Genomic DNA, 15,159 nt, shown 5'->3' on the forward strand with positions numbered 1-15,159 from the left:
AATCAGACTATTATTTGTCCGCCTCCCTCTTTCACTATTTGTCCTGTCATCGTCAAAAAAAGCCATAGGTGCAGATTTAAGAGGATGCCAAGTTGTGTTATTGGTGGTTCACCCTACATCAGAAAATTAATGGAATAAAATGTCTCTCTGCAACACACAAATGACAACCTCTTGGGCAACACAGTGAGGATGTAAAAGTAATAGAATGACTTTAAATTATAGATGTATTAACTTCTCACTATTTCTTTGTTGTTGTTTTTTTCTTTCCCCTGCAGCAGACCATGTTGAAATTCTGAACAGTAAAATTATGGAGCACCAGGACTTCTTGATGGGAAGCTGCGCATGGCCTTTCTGTATATATTCCCCTCTTCCCTCTATTGTTCTCTATCACCTCTACAGTAAGCCTGTTGCAGCCTACATGTTAACCAAAAACTGATCAATGGGAATGTCAAAAAAAAGAAAAAAAAAAAAAGCACTATAGAAACAATTAACAAACAGCGCTCTGTTATATGAGATATACAAGTAGGAAATTATAATAGACTTTTATAACACATTACTTTAACACACTTAATCATTTTATGACTACCATCCTGATAAGTGCATCTGCACAGTGGACTGTTGGTTTACTGTATACTATCGATGGATAAATGTTTGTCTTGTTTTTAAAGTGTTATCTTACTGTTTTGTTTACATCATAGTCTATTGATTTGTTTAAAGTGTACATCATTATCAAGTATACTCAATACCATTTTTTCATTATTGTTATGTCTTAAGTTTTCATATTCTGTAGGTTTTATGGGGTTTTGTTTGTTTTTTTACTAAAAATGTTATTGTGGGAAACAGGAATTATGTGCTTGAAAAACACGACACAGGAATGTTCTGCCCTTTGCTGGATTTTGCTGTTAATGTCAGCTGAAGTTCCTTATGTTAGATGCTCCTTTTATCATTTAAAATTTGCCTTCAGATAGTCTCCAAATTTTTAGTACAAGTGAAATGAAAGGACAGCTGTCATTTTTATGCCAGTTCAGGGTATTTCTTTCAATACAATGAGCTGATTCTGGAAACTTTAGGAAAAAAACCCCAAAACCACAAAAGCCCAGGCTCAGTAGGGACAGGAACAATTTGATCAGACAGGGGTAAGCATCAAGGGATTTCTGCAGCTCTGTTGTCCATTGAAGTGCATTCTCAGCTGCAAACGGCGCACAATCTCTCTCGCTGTTTTCATGGTGCAGTCAAAACAAACAACAAAAAAAATGGTGGTGGAGTGAGACAGCTTCAGTTGGGCAGAAGCTCATTGCATTGGAGAGGAGCAGGTGCCAGCCATTGGCTGGGGAGGGCCTGGGACCGTGGCTCCGCCCAGGCTGGGTAGCACCAAGCCCTGGGGCTTGTCTCCACCAAGCATGCTGAAACATTTTGGCCTGAAATCTTATATGCATCTCTTCTTAAAATTTTGTCAGCATGCCCCATTTGTTTAATCACTATTTTCTGTGAGTGGGTGATTTTTTCTTCCCCGTGATCTCTGGCCCTTTAAAGCAAACACAGCAGTAACAAAGCAGCAAAAAGCTCAGCATAAGCTTTCTGCTGTAGATAAACATTCATCTTAATGGAGTTGCTGTAGGTCGGTGGATTTATTTTGGCACCTTCTACTTGATCAAGAGCAATGTTTGCTGCACAACAAGGGCTAGTTCTCAATACCTCCTTTTCATATGCATGAATAAAACCATTTCACCCCATGCACCCTGGACACCCCTGCCTGTCATTATGCTGCATTGCTGAACAATCTGGCTGCAGAAATGCATTTTGGTTGAGGATACCACCAAACCATTTGGTTGAGGATACCATCCCTGCCATAGCTCTACAGAGTCATTGGCATTATGGGAGAGATGGATTTGCTGCTGTAAATCTACAAACTCCATACAAGGAGAAAGAGAGTCAAGCAAGAGGCCAGCTCATAGTGTCTGGAGGGGCGACTACCCCGAGCTCAGAGTGGTCCTGTAGAGTGCCAAATTCAAACAACCAGATTTTCTTCTCTTTTCCTACTTCCTTGGCCTTGGTTAGATTTTCCTTGCCCCCTCTCCTGCAGTGTGAGCACAGATAGTTTACTAGATGTGTATCTCCATGGGCCACAAGTGATGGAGTGGGACCTAGGATGCAGCCTGTGCACTCCAGGGCAGGTTCTGACCATCTGCCTATGGAGACTCACTCATAGCATGAACCTTTGAGGAGCCCCACTCAAAAAGGCCTTGAGTAATCTTTTTGTTCAATTCAGCAGACTTTGAACCACATCCTGATAGAGAGGGGAAAAAAACGTCCCCCCAAGACCTCCTTTATGGACCCTGAGTTTGACAGTTGCTTGTGTCTGTGGATGTTCCCCAGCTATCCACACTCACAAGCAGCAGAGTGGCCTGAAATCAGTGACTCTGATTTGTATTGGCGACCACATACCTGTTCTTTTCACCACCGAGTTTCTGTTTCCCAAAGCCATAACATTGTTAGAGGAAAAAGTGGATTTGAGTACTTCCTGTTTGAAATTATTTGTGTATCAAAAATGGGTTTTGCACAACCTGTGCCAGTGCCTCAACAAAGAACAGAGCTGATCTTCTTAAGCCAGAAGGGATGCATTCAAGCTTGTATGGCTTTATGAGTTCAAGGAGGTTGAAATTTTTTCAGTGCTAAATGGATTTTTGTATATCTTGACACTTCAATGTAACCTCCTATTTTATTTATCGACTTAAACATCTGGCATAGATGTGCATAGAATGTAAACCTAGAATACAGCTGTTTTCATGTCACATTTAAAGCACTGAAAAAAAAAGGTGTTAAAGGATTATTTTTTATTAAAGAGGTCCAGTGAGGGATGTTCAGGGTAGTTATATTAGGTGCCACAACAGTTTTTATATTGCTGGCAAATTTAGAGTTAATTTGTAAATGAGTTTAAGGAAAGAAAAGCTTGAAGCACTAAACTTCACCAAATTCAAAACAATCTTGGCAAAAATGCCATTTTGAGGTAGCACTATTTAAACCAGTTGTGCAATGACTTGCTCTAATTTTCTTTGTTCAAGAAAGAAAAGAAAAAAAACCAGTCGCCAGACTATAAATTTCCTAAATAGACTATTACAAAGTCACCAAGCTAGTTAGTGACTCTAAACAAATGTCATAAAAGCATGAATATCATCTTTTATTTGACAAGAGATGTATGTAAGTTTGTTTAAATTGATATAATTTTAGTGACATTTTTATAAGCTTCCCACTTTCCATGAACCTATATTTTTTATTTATCCAAAGTTATTTCTCTTTGTCCATTTCTCTCAGCCTTATGCAAACAATATGCAAGAAATGCTGAAACTTGGATAAAACGGGTCATGCAGAGGGAAAATGAAAGCTGAGATTGATAATTTTCACGAAAAAAGGTTGTTAGTAGTTTCAATAAAAAGTACTACTACTAAACTGTAACATAAGCAGACAATAAAAGAGGGATTTAAAATAAAATGGATTCATAAAACTATTAAGATTATTTTTGTTAAATACAGTGTTTTTAGTAATTTGGAACATGATTTCACAATCAGCCGTGTTTTTTAGTTGGAAATTTTTAGCTGATGATTTTTGACTGTGTATTTTTGCATAGCAACGTTCTAGAAGCCGTTACGTCCCTGGGCAGCCTGTGCAGGCCCTCTTCCCGAGCGCTCCAACATGCTTTTGCTCCTGGCCACCCCACTGCTCCATGCCCGCAGCGTTCCCCAGGGTCGGCATGGCCAGGCTGGGGTGCCACTGCTCCTTCCACTGTGCCACTGTCCCACCAGAGCGGGGACTCCACAGAGCCAGCACTGGAGCTGGGTGTATGTTGGTGGCACAGGTGGCTGGAGCGGGACACGCATGTGCTGGCAACGTCCTCTGGCCTGGCTCGGGCTGGCACTGGCGCGGTAGGAGTAGCCCTAGGACACGCGGGTACACAATGACTGAGAAACTGGAGTCCTCGTTTTGTTTATCCCTTGTACATTTCACAGACATGAAAATTGAAAAAGGTGAAATTTATGAGGAAAATCTAATTTCCCATTCCTGTTGAATGGATTTAGTTTGATATTGACCTGATTTTACCATGTGCCTGGTGAAGGCCTTAGAGTATATACTGTATGTTAAAGACTGTAATAACTTAAAAAAAAAAAAGTAGTTGATAGCCTAATCCAAATGTAAATAGAGCTACAACTCATTGTTACTAGGCTACAACGCATTAATTCATGTCATATATTTTAATTTCTCTACCATTAGTTTTTAAGGTTTTCATTATTGCTTCTTTTGATATCTTTGGTAACTAATGAATTTAATTTTGAAGGAGAGTTAGAGAAAGTTTTAAATTTTTAATACATGTATTCAGCCCATTTAGTTATATTCTAAACCAACACTGAAGCATGGTAAGGTATAGAATACAGTCCGTAACTAGTTTGTATAGTTTACAGTTTAAGAACAAAATTAACTTTGTATGTAACTCCTACAATGATAGATTCATTGTTAACTAATTATATTAAGTTGTTGTTGCTATGGCAACAAAACTACAACATGGCTACCTTTGTATACATTATTTGTGAAATTTTCACATGTAAATTAAAAGTGATGTGTAACAGTATGAGCTTGTTAAAGGTACAGTTCAATACTGTCAGATAAAGATATGATTGAATATTTTTAAAATCCCAAAGTCCCATGTGAACGCTGAATTTGTGTCTTTAAGGTCACTTTTTCAGTCAAGAAGTTTACAACACATGGATTTAGAGTCAGGTTTTATAGCTTGTAGAAATTGTTGTGTGGCAAGGGTTATTCCACAGTATTTTCACTTCGGAAACATGGCAGTCTGTATTTACAACATAGTAACCGGTCTTGCTTTCATTTCACATTCATTCACACAGTGGGAATTCAGAATTAATCTGTTTCAGTACTGTAGCTTTGCCTGCAATTTTCTTTTCTCCAGGAATTGAACACTCACACAATTACGTTATTATCAGGGCTAAATAATTAAGCATATAACTATTTTAATACTAATTTATATTAGCAAAAACTGTACATAAGAAAAAAAATATTGTGGAATGACCCCGTAACAGTGTTGAAGATACAAATATGCTGCAGTTAAACTGATTCAGTTAGTGTACGAATGTGTGAGACACACCTTTTTTGCACTTATGTACATAGTCCACGAAAGAAATCCTTGGAACTTATTTTGAATATAAAAAGTCTGTAATAATACAGGAAAAGTTTGTAAAAGAGATAGGTATTACTAAGGCTTTGAAAAGGAGGAGTTTTTTGCTATAAAACTTATCTGAAAGCATGATGTTGCTTTGCTGTTGTAAAAGCTTTGTAGTTTGCCATAGCTTATTATACAGCAGACTGATAACAGGTCAGCTCCAACCTGCAGCACAGAGAATGGGAAACGGTGCGGAATGAATTAGTAAGGTCACTAGCAAAGATTCAAATTACTTTTTTTAATCAGCTTACATTTTCAAACACACCCCAGATCATGTTTCTGATAGGTTATGTTGTCAGTGAATCATATTAGGACTGGTAGGTCCATGGCGGCACACACACATTTTTCCTAGCACCTAATCCTATATTTTGTCTGGAAGTGTTTGTCTGTCAAAGGTGACTGTCATTGTGGCAAGTGTTTTAAATCCCAGAGCGAATTTGAAATGTCGCAACTACCTGATTTTTTCTTTTTAACCTTTTGGGGCAAGGTTACAAAATGGAAGTACCTGGTGAGCCATAGATGGACAGGGATGGGTTGGGATTGTCTGGGACCAGTTCCTTCTGCTGTGTGACAGCCATGGTGTTCATTTGAGAGGCACATGGTAGTGCTGCAGGTGGTGCTAGGGCAGGGAGATGAAGGCTCATGGCAGTGTGGCCAGCTGGGTGCTCCAGGCTGGGACTAACAAGCCCCTTTGAGTTGCCACCACAGAAGAGCAAAGCTGTGGCCCCTCAGTGAGTAGCCTCTTGTTCCTGTTTGTGTTGGTACCGCTGGGGCTCTGCAGTGCTGGGGGATTTTGGAGCAGCTGAAGTGCCTGTGTTGACCCATTTATTTTTGATTGGAACAAGTTTCAGTTTTCGTTGGATTTTTTTTTAAGTACTTTTTTTTTTCCAAAACCCAAGCCCTGGATTTGCTTCAGAGAAGTAGCTGGTTTTGATGTGAGTCTGGTCCTGACTCCAGCAGTGAGTCAAGTCCCCCAGAGCAGAACTGGTGGGAGGTGGCACCCGATGTCACTGTCGCCCTTTCCTGGCTGCCCCAGGGTTGGGGGCTGAGCTGTTGCTGCCCGGTCCAAGACCAGCTCCTTGGCCAGCATTCCCAACTCCTGGCGATGCCAGTGTGTGCTCAGCCAGCTCACTCTGCACCATGGGGCTGTGCACGTGGTGGTTTGCTGAATTGGAGTAGCCCCAGGATCTTTAAAATGAGGAAAAATCAGACATTGCTTCTCTCCATGGTGTTATATAATAACCTAGATTTTAATACAAAATAATCAGCTAGTTCAAGCCACCACACGATTAAGGCTTCCCTTTGCCATAGTCAATTGCTATAGTCAAGCTCTTTCTCATTTCTAGGATTATGAGAGAAAAATATTTTGCACTATGTGAAATGAATCATAGCTGGTCAAACTTCATTGGGGTATGAGCATGATCATGACAACACTGCTAAAATCTTTGCTAGTGATTTTTACTGACATCCTCTATCATCAAAAATAACTCTATATGCCTCTCAAAGGAGATATTTAAACATACAAAATAACACAACTGTTAAATAAAATGAAGTTATTTTTCCAAACACACAACAGAGAGAATTACCTGACACCGAATTACAAGGTTCCAGTTCTTTATTACTGTACACAGATGCTATTTGATAGTGGTGGAAGCCAAATGATTTTGTTGCCATGGCTTTTGTATCCTAGCAGATGAGGGGATGATAAGACCATTCTTAGATTGGATTATGGGATTTTTTTTCTTTCCAATTAGCTTTGTTTTAATTTTTTTTTTTTTAGATCATGAAAATGAACTGACTCCTCACCCTTTATTACGACACCCGACAACAGATCACTTTTTTTTTTAATAAATAGAGAATTGTATTTTAGGCAATCACTAAAATCAAAGAAAGAATGTTCTCCTAAATTGTCAATTTTTAATTTAAATATATAAAAACATTTATACTGTACTGTGTAAAGTAGATCTTTGAAGCACATTCTTCTTTTCATAGGCATTTCTGGTAAAACAAAGTAAGGGAAACATTAGGTATCAATTTAATGGTATAGTTTAGAAAATATATACAAACAGCTACACTTAGCCCTGTGGAATTGTAAGAAATTAAAATATCATTGGATCCAGACTGGCGTAGGTTAATGCAGTATTTCAGTTCCATAACAGGATAGTTCATTCCCTCAACTGCTACCAACAGGGTGTACGCTTTGAATTTATTTTTCTTTTTGCCACATTATATTGCTATAGTGCTTGTACGTGCTTTAGAAATGTGCATAATGCTACTCATTTTAGTATGTTACTTCTATATTGTTATTGTTTATTTTTTGATCTTTTAATAAAGTGTATAAAATTCTTGGTTATGTTTTTTATGGATCCATATCTACACATTAATAGGAGTTTACTTTAAAAACTTTTCCAGTTCCAGTTTATTAGTTCCAAACTTCAAAGATTATGATGTAAAAATAATAACTAATGAATTTGAATCAATGTTATATCTGAAGTGTAGATCAACAGAATAAATTTCTTTCCAGAAAATACCTTCAGTATTTTGAATTCTATGTAGCCAGTGCCTCCTTTTTACTGGATGCATTTGGCCTATCATATTAAAGTTACTAACACAAGACAGACATTTGTATTTTAGAAAAATAAAAAGTGAAACTTTCCAGATGCTGCCTTTTGATTTCTCTCATGCCTTAGACTTAGGGATGTGAGTAACTGCCCTTGTGAAGTCCGAGTGTCGGTCCAGCCTTGGCACACTTCGGGGACACATGTGATGTGGTCTGCTTGGCTTGTTATTTTCCATGCTTCCTTTCTGATCCTGTCTGTGATGTGATTAGAGAGGAGATCAGAGCTGTGCATTTGAAGATAACCATGAAGAATAAAACAACTCCCATTCAAAGGCCTGCGGCTTTTGTAGCACAGTGATGTGTGTATTAATTTTTCTCTTTCAGCATTCATGTCAGATACCATTTTGAATGTCCCAGTGCAACAGTACAACACTGAGCTCCCCTTTGGCAGCAGCCTGGATTCCCCAGCTCTCTTCCAAATGCCCAGCTCATCCCAGGCTGCCTGGCCAGGCTCACATCTCTGGCCGGCACAACCTGGGGCTGCCTCTCACCATGGTCTGGAGCCACCCTGGCTGAGCTGGGTCTAGGCTGCTGCAAGAGAAAATTGCTTCTTGATGAGCTTGTGTAACTGAAACGCTGTAATGCTGTGTAGATTTAGATGTAAGAAAACCAGTAGCATGGCCACCTTCTTACCAATAGCATTGTGTCAAAGGGGCTTTTACCCTTAAACTGGCTGGAGGTTGCTCCATCAAGGCTTAAAGCTGGAGGCTTAAACCCTCCAAGCCAGGGCATGTGGCTGTCCTAGGCCACAGCGTCACTCAACTCGTGGGTGGCAGAGGACAATGCCGGGAACCCCAAGGATGTGAGTAACTGCCCTTGTGAAATCCAAGTGTCGGTCACAGCCTTGGCACCCAGGTGGCTCTGACAGGACACCAGCATCACAGGTGAGCCTGGATGGTGCAGCCTGAGGAGTCAGGTGCCAGCACAAGGGAGTCCCCTCACAGCAGGGGAGGGATCCTTGGCTGTTTTTCCAAAAGGGTTTTAAGAATCTGACTCTTATGACTTGGGGGAGGGATTAGGAGTTTGAGAATGTGTTTCGGGGGATGTGAGTGCAGTAGAGCTGCTCGGGGCAGGAGCCATGGCGAGGAGGCACTGCCAGAGGAGGCTGGGCAGACACCACTCCTCATCCCCAGTCGGACAAGCTGCTGACTTTGAGAACAGACAGACTGAGCCCAGGACAAATTATGTAACTGCTGCTTTTTCATCAGTCTATTCCCCTGACTTCTCCTTGCAGGTTAATTGACTCTATTTGTGTGTCAAGGCCACTTAGAGCTTTCTTCTATAAATGACTCCTGCCTCATCTGATGGCACAGTTAAATGTCTGAATTGTTTCTAAAGTCAAAAAAAAAGTGGAACTGAAACTTTTCTAAGCAGTTGATGTGGAAGCATGGGATCCTTCCTGAATTGTTACTCATAACTTTTATTGCTAGCTTTGGTCTGGCTTGCTTTCACTGCAGGATGGAGACAGGAGCTTTCAAGTGATGCTTTCCTTGGAGATGTGGGAAGGGCTGGGCCTTGGCTGCTTGGAGACACCAGCTCTGCTCAGAATCCTCCCCCGTGGAGGAGGTTGGGGGTAGGAGTCCCACACTAGCACCAAAAATCGAGGGTAGTCCATCAACAAGAGACTTTGTGTTTCAAGGCCAAACAGCATCTTTGGGCCAGGGATGTGGGATTTTACCTGGGGCCCTTTTGCAGAAGTTATAGGAGGAGCTGCTGCAAACTACTTTATAGATGGAGTTGGATTAAAGGATCTGAGCAAAATTATTCATGATGCTGTATTTACTGCATGTGTCATTTTGAAGTCTTACAGCACCTGGCCTATCTATCTTCTTTTTCACTGGGGCTTGTCTGTGCAGGAAAGTCAAGCTTAATACAAAAATCTCTATTTAGCTCTTTGGTTCAGTGGGAAACATGGGAAAAATTCCATTTTTCAAGACTTGCTCCATATTCAGATGGTCCAAAGCCAGTTTTTATTCAATGTGGACTTAGTGCTGGATAAATAGATGAATGTGGTCTATTTATTATGAGAAATAAGAGAATGGAGAAATGTTTGGCTAATCCCCAATGAGTTGTGGATCTAAAATATCCTCTCCAACACAAGTAGCCCTTAACTCTCCCCAGGAGAGGTCATGTCAGAGTGCAGGGCGGTGTGAAACAGCCTGTACCCTCACTTGTGCCCTGAGCTGTTACTGCAGATGATGGACTCAGGTGCCTCCTCCAGCTCAGGTGAGACCTGCCTCGAGTGCATCTCTGAGATGGCAGTACATGCCAACAAATGATCCCTGTGAGTGGGCTGGGAGGCCTCTGCAGTGTCTGTGGGCAGGGAGACAGAAAAAGCCACAGCCTGAAGGCCATGGGGATGGGCTTGGAGGAGCAGCCACCCAGCAAGCCAGCTCTGATGGGGTCCCAGCAAGGCTTGGCTCAGTTGGAAGATATTTACTTTGCCCTTCCCTCCTCATTTTGCCTTTTTCAGGGTGGCTCTGCCAGTCTGTTTAGCAGGCGTGTGCCCTGCCATCTGCCTCACTATTCCCACTGCCCTTCCCCTGGATCCAAAAGTGTAAATACAGCCCTGAGGGGGTGGCACTGTAACACCTGACCACCTGCCTCTGGAGGATCCCTGCAGCCAGGCAGGAGGCCCTGGTACGGTGCTGTTGCACCATTTCTCTCTTCACAGCTGCAGCTGGCTTCCACAGAGGTATTTCTGCTTTACTCCATAGTTCATGTAAATTATTTGCTTGTAAACATTATCAGAGCCTTCCCAAGGGAGCTGCTGCCTCCCACCCTACGCAGCCGCCATGTGCTCGAAGCCTGTGTCTGTAATCAATGCAGCTTCAGCTTTAATGTTTCACAGCACCAACATTCAGCCCATCTCCATGGCAGTGCTTCTGCTGCAGCTCCTGCATGTCCTGTGCTCCCCATGGCCATAATAGCTTTGCAGCCGTGTCCCCACCTGCCCCACAGCCCTGTCAGCCCTCAGTTTTGCCCCCACGCCTGTAGCACAATGGCACCTGAATGTCTGGCAGGGCTCCCACTGGTGAACAGCTTCTGGCAATCACGTCAAGGGGCACTGGGGGTGTTTTGGGCTGCATGTATCTGCACCAAAGCAAAGGTGTTTGTGCTTTGTAAGCTTCTGGAAAACTCTTGTTGAAGAAAACTGTTTTGCTTTCCCCCACAGAAACCTGAATCAAAGCTATCAGTCGCTTGCCCTGTGGGGTGAGCTTGCCCGAGGGTCACACTGCCACGCTGGTAAGGAGACACAGGATATTCCCATCGCTGTTCTCAGAGCTGTGTGTGGCTGTGCCAAGGCAGGGGAAATACAAAGGTAAGACCATGTATTCTCTGGGGTGCAGAGTGCTGGTGGCCACCCACACCCCATGATGTTGGGGTGTGCAGGAGCAGCAGGTGCTGGCTCAGCAGCTCCCCTGCCCAGAGCATCCCTTGTGCTTTGGAAGCTGAATGTGTCAAGTCCCACTGCCCTGGCCCTGTCATGACCTGCAGTGAGGTTTGGGACAGGCAGGGCCCCAGCAGTCCTGGCAGCAGGAGGATGGGTGACATACAGGTTACACATGATGATGCTACTTGTGCTATTGCATGAATCAAGGGGATTTTGGTGAGGGTAATGAGGGCAACTTGGGGCTCTGAGCTGGGGAGGATGAGGCCTTGGAAGACTTTAATTTCCTACATTGCACAGTTTGAGGGTGGTGGCTGTGGCCATATTTGGACCAGTGGGGTCAGACTGAGGGTAGCACATGCTGAGGAGGGAGGTGGGCTACAGTTCCCCCCACCAGGCTCTCACCCCTCTGCCAGCTTTGCTCAATTATGGGAAATCCTTTAATCTTTTGCATTAGTGCTGTATTTAGGTCTGCACTGTATTAGGGCTTGGCATAGAGAGTGCAGTGAGATTTCTCACTTAATAAAGAATGTTTTAAAGGCGTTTGTCACCATGGGTCTGGTGCCAGGAGCCAGGTTTCTGGGCAGGCAGGGAGGGTGCTGTGGGAGGTGAGGGAGGTGGGCTGGCTCCAAGGCCTGCTGTGCTTGGCCCTGGCCAGGTCCCATCTCTGGCCCTGTGCTCCCACACTGAACACTGGGACAGAGGGTCCTGGTCTGCCCCCATTACCCACCCAACATCAGGCTGTGCATCTCAGAGCTGGAGCTTGTGACCCTCCCAGTCCATCTGCATCAGCACAGCTGCTGGCAAAGCCCAGCCACCCTCCCGTGAGGTTCCAGGGCTGCTGTGCTGGCGGGAGGCCCGTCCTGCTGGCAGTAAATGTGTCACTGGATGGTGATCAGGGATCTTGAGTCACGAACACCCACCGCCAGCCAGCCAGCCTGGGCGGTCCAGGCATAGGGTTGCAGAGCACTGGCAGGAGCTGGGAGAGATCTGCTACCTCCTCCTCTTCTGCCTCTCTCCACCGGCAGCCTCACCAACCTGCATCTTCTACAGGGCACCAAATGATGGAGCATCCCTCTGGCAGTGCTCACCTGGGGTGAGGTGACAGGCAGCTTTCCTGGACCAGTGTGGGATGTGATGGTCCCCCCACACCCCTACTCGCAGGTGTCTGACACTGCCACAGCACTACCCACAGCTCTTGGATAGCTTGGCAAGGATGGGGCTGAGGGGGCTGCCTGCGAAAATGTGTGTCCTCTGGACTGCAAGTAGCTGAAGCTGGGGCTGGGCCAGCCAAGGTGTGCTGCTGGGAGCCAGGAGGAGCCTCTGGACTCCCCTTCCAGTGTGGATTTTTCTTTTAATCTGGTAATTGTTGAGGCAACAGAGTATGAGATCCAGATTTTGAGCTGCTGCTTATGGTGGCTGTGGCAAATGGCCCACACTCTTGCAGAGGGCAAAGCTCAACCCTTGGCTTATGAGCAAGCAAGGAGCCTTCTCTCCCTGCTCAGCCCTGTGAGTGACACTTCAGATCCTTATCTCCAAACTCCAACCCCTGCAGTCGTGTGAGGGTCATGGCCTGGAGAAAGCCAGGCTTCCGCATCAGACCATGGCTGCTACATGAAGGACAGGAGAGAAGTTGTGCTGTGGCTCAAGTGACATCCCTGAGCAAGCCCAGTGTAAGTGCATGTGGCAGCCCCCTTGTTGGGAGCTCAGCTGGGAGCCCCGGCAGCCTCTTCCCCTTTTCCTCAGACCTGCTGAGTGAGCAGGAAAACCAAAATTTTGTGAGATTATTGTGGATCTGCTGCTGAACCAGCCCCCAGAGCAAAAGCAGCCCCAAGTGCCTCTCCCAAAACCACCACTGAGGTCCCCAGGGAGGGCCCCAATCCCAGAGAGAAATCATCAGAGAGGAAAAGCTTTTCTTTCTGTCTTTGCCTTCTCCAGGCCCAGACTTGATTATTCCTTTCAGCAACACAAAGTGCTAGAGAGGCTCAGCAGCCAGAGATCAATTTTCTCTGCTCTTGGCATAATGTGTCTGTGCAGGAGGAAGTGGCTTTTTTCTTTCTCTTGCCATTGTGTTGAGACTTGGTGGGTGACACCAGGGGCAGTGGCAGCTGCATTGCTGGAGGGAGGGTGATGGAACGCATGCCAGCCTTCACCTGGTGCTGTGCTGATGGAGGGTGTCAAAGCTTTTCACTCATGGCCATTGAAGAGAAAAGACATTGCTGGGAATGAAATCTCAGCTCCGCTCAGATATCAGTATCACTCTGAGGCACAGTGCAGGGTGGGACCCTCCACTGCTGCCTCTGCTCCCGGTGTGACATCCCCTCTCATTCATCACAAAGCACTGGCTAATAGAGGATGACTTTCTTTCTGGAGAACATGCAAAAATTTGTCTCCACAGGAATAGCATGCAAAGATCTCGTGTTTAAGTGATTGGAACATAGTGGCAACACAAGGTACGAAGACTAAACACAGAGGGATTCAAGATACTTCTCAATTATGCAGACAAGATAAGGAAAAAAATTAAGAGAATTGCAGAATTTTAAGAGGATGGGGAAGAACTTGTCATGGGATTAAATACTAGAGAAAAGATTAGAAAAGCAAAAAAGCAGATGAGAAAAGCCTGAGGGGTGAGGCAGATGGACCAGAGCAAGGAAAGCTGTCACCCCACAGACAAGGACTAACCTAGGGATAAGCCCTGGCACTGTCCCCACAGCATCCCACGTCCACATCCCCACACTGGAGCTGTCTCCAGGTCTGCTGTGGCACAAGGCAGAGGGAAGAGAATCTTCTCCCTGGCACTGGCACGGCTGGACTTACTCAGGGGCTGCTGACAGTGAGGAGTCCATGGCTGTAGATTAATGAGGCAATGGATCAATGAGGCAGTGGGCCCTTGGCATAAATGGTGGCTCTGTCCATGCAGGGCTGTTTGTTGGTCCATCTGTGCAGGGGTGGGAGCTGATTGCCTGTCCTGGAGGCTGGGATGGAGGACTAGCCTGGCAGAGCCACACTTTGCTTCCAGCAGCCACTGGTTTGATCCTCTCCAGGCTATGCAAATTAGGAAATTCTTTGAAATACCAAAGTGTCACACTGAAATACCAGGCAGCAGCCCCTCACTTCTTAAAGCAGAAATACAGCTGGGGTTTGGATCACCGGCTGTTATCCACAAAATGCTTGAGCAAGTTCATAAACTGCAGAACAAAATACTAAAGACTGCAGACAATTATGGCAGAGACCTCTGGAGTCCTCCCCAGCACAAGGAGCCCCAGTGAAGCTGTCAATGGCTCCCACTGCTTCTGATCCTGGCTGGCAAATATTAATTTTGGTTTTTTTCAAGTTGAGAAATTAACTGTTTTGCAACCCATCTAATTTGAATACTCTAATTAAGCAGTTTTGGTGCTTTTCTCGTCCCAGGACCTTCCCTGGCCAAGCACTTTAACACCTTGGTTCCTGGGCTCCTGGAGCAATCAGCCTCGGAGGTCTGCTGGTTTGGCTCTCTTGGATGACGATGATGGATGCCACATGTTATCCAGGCTGCAGCTCTTCAGGGTGTTATGAAGACCCTTGCTGGTGTCTGGATTGTCTCCAAGCAGCCAGGTGTCCTTTCCAGGAGATCTGACAGGCTCTAGTGTGGAGGATACACAGCTTTGTACCATCAGCCTCCCTTGACATGGAAGCTGATCAAGTGTCTCAGAATGAGCTCGCTGTGTTTCTGCTCTGCAGACAGTTTGTTGGCTGTTGACAAAGGCAGCCTGGGGAGAAGCTCTGCCTGGCTCCTATTGCCCATGGCTCTGCCACTGCACTGCTATGGAAAGCCTTTCCCTCTGGCCCCAGGTTGATCTCCTCCAGAAGCATCTAATCTAAGATGTGCCTCCACCCTCATCAGAGGCACGTGCAATGTGGCCATTTGGGGACGGGTGC

At 44.7% G+C, this 15,159-nt stretch overlaps 1 protein-coding gene across 14 annotated transcripts in view; it reads left to right on the forward strand.

Moving 5' to 3' along the window:
* MBNL3 (muscleblind like splicing regulator 3) overlaps positions 1–7,886 on the forward strand; it is a 97,501-nt gene extending 89,615 nt beyond the window's left edge. For all 14 annotated transcript variants that reach the window (XR_011150910.1, XR_011150911.1, XM_069015193.1 and 11 more), the window contains one exon: positions 276–7,886. The gene's annotated coding sequence lies outside the window, so the exon portion shown is untranslated. The remainder of the gene's footprint in view (positions 1–275) is intronic.
* The last annotated feature ends 7,273 nt before the right edge of the window (positions 7,887–15,159 follow it).

Source organism: Aphelocoma coerulescens, chromosome 4A, assembly GCF_041296385.1.
Source record: "Aphelocoma coerulescens isolate FSJ_1873_10779 chromosome 4A, UR_Acoe_1.0, whole genome shotgun sequence".
Taxonomy (NCBI): domain Eukaryota; kingdom Metazoa; phylum Chordata; class Aves; order Passeriformes; family Corvidae; genus Aphelocoma; species Aphelocoma coerulescens.